Below are 6,923 nucleotides of genomic sequence, written 5' to 3' on the forward strand. Positions count from 1 at the left end.
ACTTCACCAAAGAAGACATACAGATGGCCAGGAGGCACATGAAAAGATGCTCAACGTCACTAATTATTAGAGAAATGCAAATAAAACTACAATGAGGTTATCACCTCACACTGGTCAGAATGCCCATCATCAAAAAATCTAGAAACAAAAACTGCTCTCTTCCTGAAGCTCTGCAAACTAAATGTGAACAACTTGATGTAAACTTCCCAGAAATCATCACAGCAGCTCATGTATAGATAGTCTTTATGCCTGTTGCTGTGTGGGCCCCTCAGAAAGTTTACCTGAACACCCAATGATATCAGAAATATTCAAACTGCAAAAGATGTTTTGGCCCTGACAGCTAGAAATCTTCTTAACTGGCTGCCCTTAGGACTCAAACTGGGTTTATAGTCTGCTCCAAACATTAACCTTTGTTTTTCTTTTGTTTCCACAGAAATGCTTTTTTATTGAATATCTAATTGCTTGCACAATATAGGCCTAACTGTGGGAGCCCAACTGCATCACTGCCTTCTGAAATGAGACAACTCTTTAACGGAATTGACCTATTCTCAGGACTCAGACACTGGTTCAGTGAGAGGAGCAATCTACCAGCTCAACTTCTGGGCTGTGAAACTTCTTGGAGAAGTTTTAAAGGGGGAACTGAAGAGGAGCAGAACGTGCCACCCCAAAATGTGCTACTTTGGCAGGTAGATTATTTTAAGCTGAAAGCAGTTACGGCCCAGCGGACTCAGAAGAGCTTTCTGCCCCTGCCCTTAACTGCCTAAAACAATTTAGATAGGGAGGGGAAGAGAAAAGATGGTGGACTAGAGGAACTTGAGCTCACTCCCTCTCACAAAACCAGCAAAATCACAACTAACTGCTGAACAACCAAACCATCGACAAAAAAGACTAGAAACTACCAAAAAAGGTATTCTACATCGAAAGATAAAGAAGAACCACAACAAGATGGTAGGAGCACTTTCGTGATGTAATCAAATCTCATACCTGCCAGTTGGGTGACCCACAGCCTGGAAAATAATTATATCACAGAGGTTCTCCCACTGGAGTGAGAGTTCTCAGCCCCACGTCAGGCTCTCCAGCCTGGGGGTCTGGCATTGGGAGGAGGAGCCCCCAGAGCATTTTGCTTTGAAGGCCAGCATGGCTTGAGTGCAGGAGCTCCACAGAACTGGGGGAAACAGAGTCTCCACTCTTGGAGGGTGCACACAAGGTTTCACATGCACTGGGATCCAGGGCAGAGCAGTGACTCCCTAGGATCCTGGGCCAGGCCTACCTGTGAGTCCTGGAGGCTCTCCTGGGGAGATGGCGGTCAACTGTGGCTCACTGTGGGGGCAGGGACACTGGTGGTGGAGGCCCCAGAGAATGATCATTGGCGTGATCTCTCCTGGAGGTCACCATTTTGGCACCGAGACCCAGCCCCACTCAACAGTCTGCAGGCTCCAGTGCTGGGGCACCTCAGGCCAAACAACTAATAGGGTGGAAACACAGCCCCACCCATCAGCAGACAGGCTGCCTAAAGTCATCCTGAGCCACAGCCACTTCTAACACACCACTTGACCCAGCCCTGCCCACCTGAGGGGCAAGACCCAGTTCCACCCACCAATGAGCAGGCACCAGAAGCAAGAGGAACTACAATCCTGCAGCCTACAGGATGGAGACCACAAACACAGAAAGTCAGACAAAATGAGATGGTAGAGAAATATGCTCCAGACGAAGGAACAAGATAAAACTAAGTGAAGTGGAGAAAGGCAATCTACCTGAAAAAGAATTCAAAGTAGTAACAGTGAAGATGATCCAAGATCTTGGAAAAAGAATGGAGTCACAGACCAAGAAAATACAGGAAATGTTTAACACATTATTGACTGGGGGATTTTTACAGAAACTAAACTAATGCCTGTGGCTGTAATACATCTCTGGTCAAAAATGTGTTAACAAAGAACTGGAAGATTTAAAGAACAAACAGAGATGAACAATATGATAACTGAAATGAAATGAAAAATACACTAGAAGTTATCAATAGCAGAATAAATGAGGCAGAAGAACAAAAAAGTGAGCTGGAAGAGATTGGTGGAAATCACTGCCATATGGTGCTGGCATGAAAACAGAAATATACATCAATGGAACAGGATAGAAGCCCAGAAATAAACCCATGCACCTATGGTCAATTAATCTACAACAAAGGAGGCAAGAATATACAATGGAGAAAAGATAGTCTCTTCAATAAGTGGTGCTGGGAAAACTGGACAGGTACATGTAAAAGTATGAAATTAGAACATTCTCTAACACCATACACAAAAATAAACTCAAAATGGATTAAATACCGAAATATAAGACCGGATACTATAAAACTCATAGAGGAAAACATACGCAGAACACTCTTTGACATAAATCACAGCAATATCTTTTTGAATCCAAAAGGATCAACCTCCTAGAGTAATGAAAATAAAAACAAAAATAAACAAATGGGACCTAATTAAACTTAGCTTTTGCACAGCAAAGGAAACCACAAACAAAATGAAAAGACAACCTACAGAATGGGAGAAAATATTTGCAAATGATGCAATTGACAAGAGATTAATCTCCAGAATATACAAACAGCTCATGCAGCTCAATATCAAAAAAACAAACAACCCAATCCAAAAATGGGTGGAAGACCTAAACAGACATTTCTCCAAAAAAGACATGCACATGGCCCATAGGCACATGAAAAGATGCTCAACATAGCTAATCATCAGAGAAATGCAAATCAAAGCTACAATGAGGTATCACCTCACGCTGGTCAGAATGGCCATCATCAAAAAGTCTACAAACAATAAATACTGGAGAGGGTGTGCAGAAAAGGGAACCTTCCTACACTGCTGGTGGGGATGTAAATTGGTACAGGCACTACGGAGAACAGTATGGAGTTTCCTTAAAAAACTAAAAATAGAGCTACCATATGATCCAGCAATCCCACTCCTGGGCATATATCTGGAGAAAACAATAATTTGAAAAGATACATGCACCCCAGTGTTCACTGCAGCACTATTTACAATAGCCAAGACACAGAAGCAACCTAAATGTCCATCAACAGGTGAATGGATAAAGAAGATGTGGTATATATACACAATGAACTATTACTCAGCCATAAAAAAGAATGAAATAATGCCAATTGCAGTAACATGGATGGACCTAGAGCTTATCATACTAAGCGAAGTAAGTCAGAAAGAGAAAGACAAACACCATATGATATCACTTATATGTGGAATCTTAAAAAATGATACAAATCAACTTATTTACAAAACAGAAACAGACTCACAGACATAGAAAACGAACTTAAGGGTACCAAAGGGGAAAGGTGGGAGTGTGGATAAATTAGGAGTTTGGGATTAAGATACACACAATACTATATATAAAATAGATAATCAACCAGACCTACTGTATAGCACAGGGAACTCTACTCAATATTCTGTAACAACCTATAAGGGAAAAGAATCTGAAAAAGAATGGATATATGTATTTGTATAACCAAATGACTTTGCTGTACACCTGAAACTAACACAACATTGTAAATCAACTATACTCAAATATAAAATAAAAATTTTTAAAAAAAGATCAAACTAAGCTGTGTTTACTTCATATGTCCCTCCTGGTAAAAAGTTCTTTAGCTTTTTCTTCTGCCCACCCTCTGGTGAAGGCAATATGCGATAGGAAAAGGAAGCGGCAGAGGTAAAGGACTGACTCTTTGCACCAATGCCACAAGGGTCATTCACACCCTAAAGTGTGAGTGAGAATGGTGCTCCCCTGGAATGAATAATGCATACTGTGCGAGGCTATACAAAGATGTTCCTAAGCCGAGTCAGGAACAGTCATTTTTGAATGATTTTCTCTCCTTTAGTAAAATTCTTACTCTGCAGGATGATCCAGAATATATTTGGCAACTGACATTAAACAATTCAGTGAAATAAAATTGGCATGACATGAAAATTAGACCAAGAGATAAAGAATCTGAGTTACTTTGGGGGAAAACCTTAATCTTCAGATATTCATTTTTGAAATAAGCACCTCAGTAGAAGATAAATTTAGAAAATTATCAGAATCATAGAACATTAGTGAAAGGCATGTCAGCAATAATCAAAGCTTTGTTTTTAAGACTTAGGGAATTCTAAAATGGACAAAATACTTTAATGAGATATAAATGTACTTGTTATTTTAGTTCCACATACCACACTATTTTAATATTTAAGAAAATCACTTGAAGTCTGGGACAGGACACCTTAAAAATAATTTGAATTAGAATAAGCAAGTTTGGGACAGAATCAGAGGACTTCGGTCTTGAGGGAGTGTAGAATAGCCTCAAATTCCAACTTTGCTACGGATTAGGTGTATGTTTTTGAGTGACAACCTCTCTAAGCCTCAGTCTGCACCTTTATAAAAGGGATAATATTATCTAATGCATAGAATTACTATGTGGATTAAATGAGGTAACATTTTTTAAAGGACAAAACAGATGTTCAATAACTGGTAGCTACTGTCATCTTCACCATTGAATCCAATCCTCTTTTTTTAAACAAAGAAATCTAAACCCAAAGAGATTGCCTTTGCCCAAGGGAGAGTGAGATAATCCAGGTCTCTCCATTTCCAGCCCACCCCTAGTCCACCACTTCACCCCACCTTACTCCTAAATTGATAAGGCTCTGCATTTGTAAGTTATTACAAGATTTAAGAAACATAAAATTATAATCACTTAAATTTTAAAGATGAATTCTGTATTTGCTGTTTTTAAGGTAAAAAACGCTATTAAAAAATCTCTTTCGGGCTCCCCTGGTGGCGCAGTGGTTGAGAGTCCACCGATGCAGGGGACACGGGTTCGTGCCCCGGTCCGGGAAGATCCCACATGCCGCGGAGCGGCTGGGCCCGTGAGCCATGGCCGCTGAGCCTGCGCGTCCAGAGCCTGTGCTCCGCAACGGGAGAGGCCACAACAGTGAGAGGCCCGCGTACCGAAAAAAAAAAAAAAAAAAAAAACTCCTTCCATCTCTTGAAATTTACTGTACCTAGAAAAAGGAGAAAGATTTTGACAACAGTTGTTGCCTACAATCTGAGAGGTGTAAAGTACTACCTGGGTCCGCTGCCCTCCCCATAGTGTGGTACCCACACTACATCTGGCCCTACTCAAAGACAGATACCTTTCAAGGCTCCAGAAAAAAACAAAACAAAACAACTGCATTCAGTTAAGTTCCAGACATTGTCTTGCAGGGGGAACACACGACTTAACACAGTTAAAAAGGAAAGAGGCACCTCATGTGAAAACAGTTACAAAACCACTTTCCCCTAATTAGGAAGTTTGGTGAGCTGGGATACCAAGAAACTGTCCAGGAAATGGGCGGGTTCTGGTGGTGGAAGTGTCCACGGATGGGGCGGGACACGCGCCCGGTGGGGTCTGAGATCTCCAAGACCCGGCTCAGGGCGCCCACCGAGAGGCGAGGATTAGGGGGGCTTGAGAGAACGCCGCCGAGTCCACGCACCTGGGAGCGAGGTCCGCAGGGCGGCCGGGCCCTCCAAGGCCAGGGTCGAGTGCGCTGTAGGGCGGCCGCCCTGTCCCCACCCGCCGGCCTGCCGCCTAGCCACGCCAGCCCCGCCGCCGCTCACCTGCCTCGGGGTCACCTCCTCTCCGCGGCCGCTGCGCTCCGCCTCTCCTCCTGCGCCTCGTCTCCCCCTGCAGGAGAGAGCGGCCCCGCGCGCTCGGCAAGCTCGGCGCCGCAGCGGCCCCTACAGCCCGGAGGCTGCGGCGCAGGGGCGCGGGAGCGGAGGGGTACCAGTCTAGCGCCTCTCCTCCACCTCCCAAGCCCTGCAGCCCGCCCGCGGGATGGAGTTTGCAAAGGGCGTTTTTGGTTTCTTCCTTTTTCACCTTAATTTTTCAGCCTACTGGGTTCAAATAACTTTCCAGTTCCGCGTGTGTGTTTTGTATAAATAAAAGGAGACATCACCTAGAATTACATAAATTTATTAACGGAAGGGGAAAGCTTTCTGATTTGGGAAAGAAGGCTCGGATCTGGTCTCCTCCTAGCCGCATTTCAGGGACACAGTCATTTAAATGTACGGTTAATCCTCTGACATTCTGTTAGTGCCTTGAGGTTCTAAGATGCAAGATACATGTGGCTATGGTTGTGATAAGAATAGATATGGATGCCGGTTTGCACGTACTTTGCTGATGTTGAAGTTTGTTGGGATAAAAGTTGTGTTAAAACAAACAAAATAGAATATCAGGTGCCCAGATTTGGGCATGGATTTATGTAAAGTTTTGGCAAATGGATTTTGAATTTAAAACTTGTTCTCTCAAGCCAAATTGACTTTAATTTGAGGTTTAATTTTTAAAAGTTCGTTGACATCTGGTATTAGTAGGCAATCTTCTGACAAATAAGTTAAATTTTAATTAAAAAGCTGTTTGTAACATGAAAAGGTGCTCAACATCACTAATCATTAGGGAAATGCAAAACCACAGTGAGATATCGTCTCACACCTGTTAGAAGGGCTATCCTCAAAAAGACAAGAGTGTCTTCCCCGGTGGCACAGTGGTTAAGAATCCACCTGCCAATGCAGGGGACACGGGTTTGAGCCCTGGCCCGGGAAGATCCCACGTGCCGTGGAGCAACTGAGCCCTTGCGCCACAACTACTGAGCTTGCGCTCTAGGGCCCGCGAGCCACAGCTACTGAAGCCCGCATGCCTAGAGCCTGTGCTCCGCAACGAGAAGCCACCGCAATGAGAAGCCCACGCACCACATTAAAGAGTAACCCCTGCTCACCGCAACTAGAGAAAGCCCGCGCTCAGCAACGAAGACCAATGCAGCCAAAGATTAAAATTAATTAATTAATTTAAAAAAATAATAAGATAGCACCATCAATATTTAATAATATTTAACAGAACATCTGGTATTTGCTAGTATTAG

At 43.3% G+C, this 6,923-nt stretch overlaps 1 protein-coding gene across 1 annotated transcript in view; it reads right to left on the reverse strand.

The window, feature by feature from the left end:
* Positions 1–5,619, reverse strand: part of SMIM8 (small integral membrane protein 8) — a 17,080-nt gene extending 11,461 nt beyond the window's left edge. Inside the window, exon 1 of the mRNA XM_028494669.2 lies at positions 5,502–5,619. The gene's annotated coding sequence lies outside the window, so the exon portion shown is untranslated. The remainder of the gene's footprint in view (positions 1–5,501) is intronic.
* Positions 5,620–6,923: the final 1,304 nt, after the last annotated feature.

Source organism: Physeter macrocephalus, chromosome 10 (assembly GCF_002837175.3).
Source record: "Physeter macrocephalus isolate SW-GA chromosome 10, ASM283717v5, whole genome shotgun sequence".
Classification (NCBI taxonomy): domain Eukaryota; kingdom Metazoa; phylum Chordata; class Mammalia; order Artiodactyla; family Physeteridae; genus Physeter; species Physeter macrocephalus.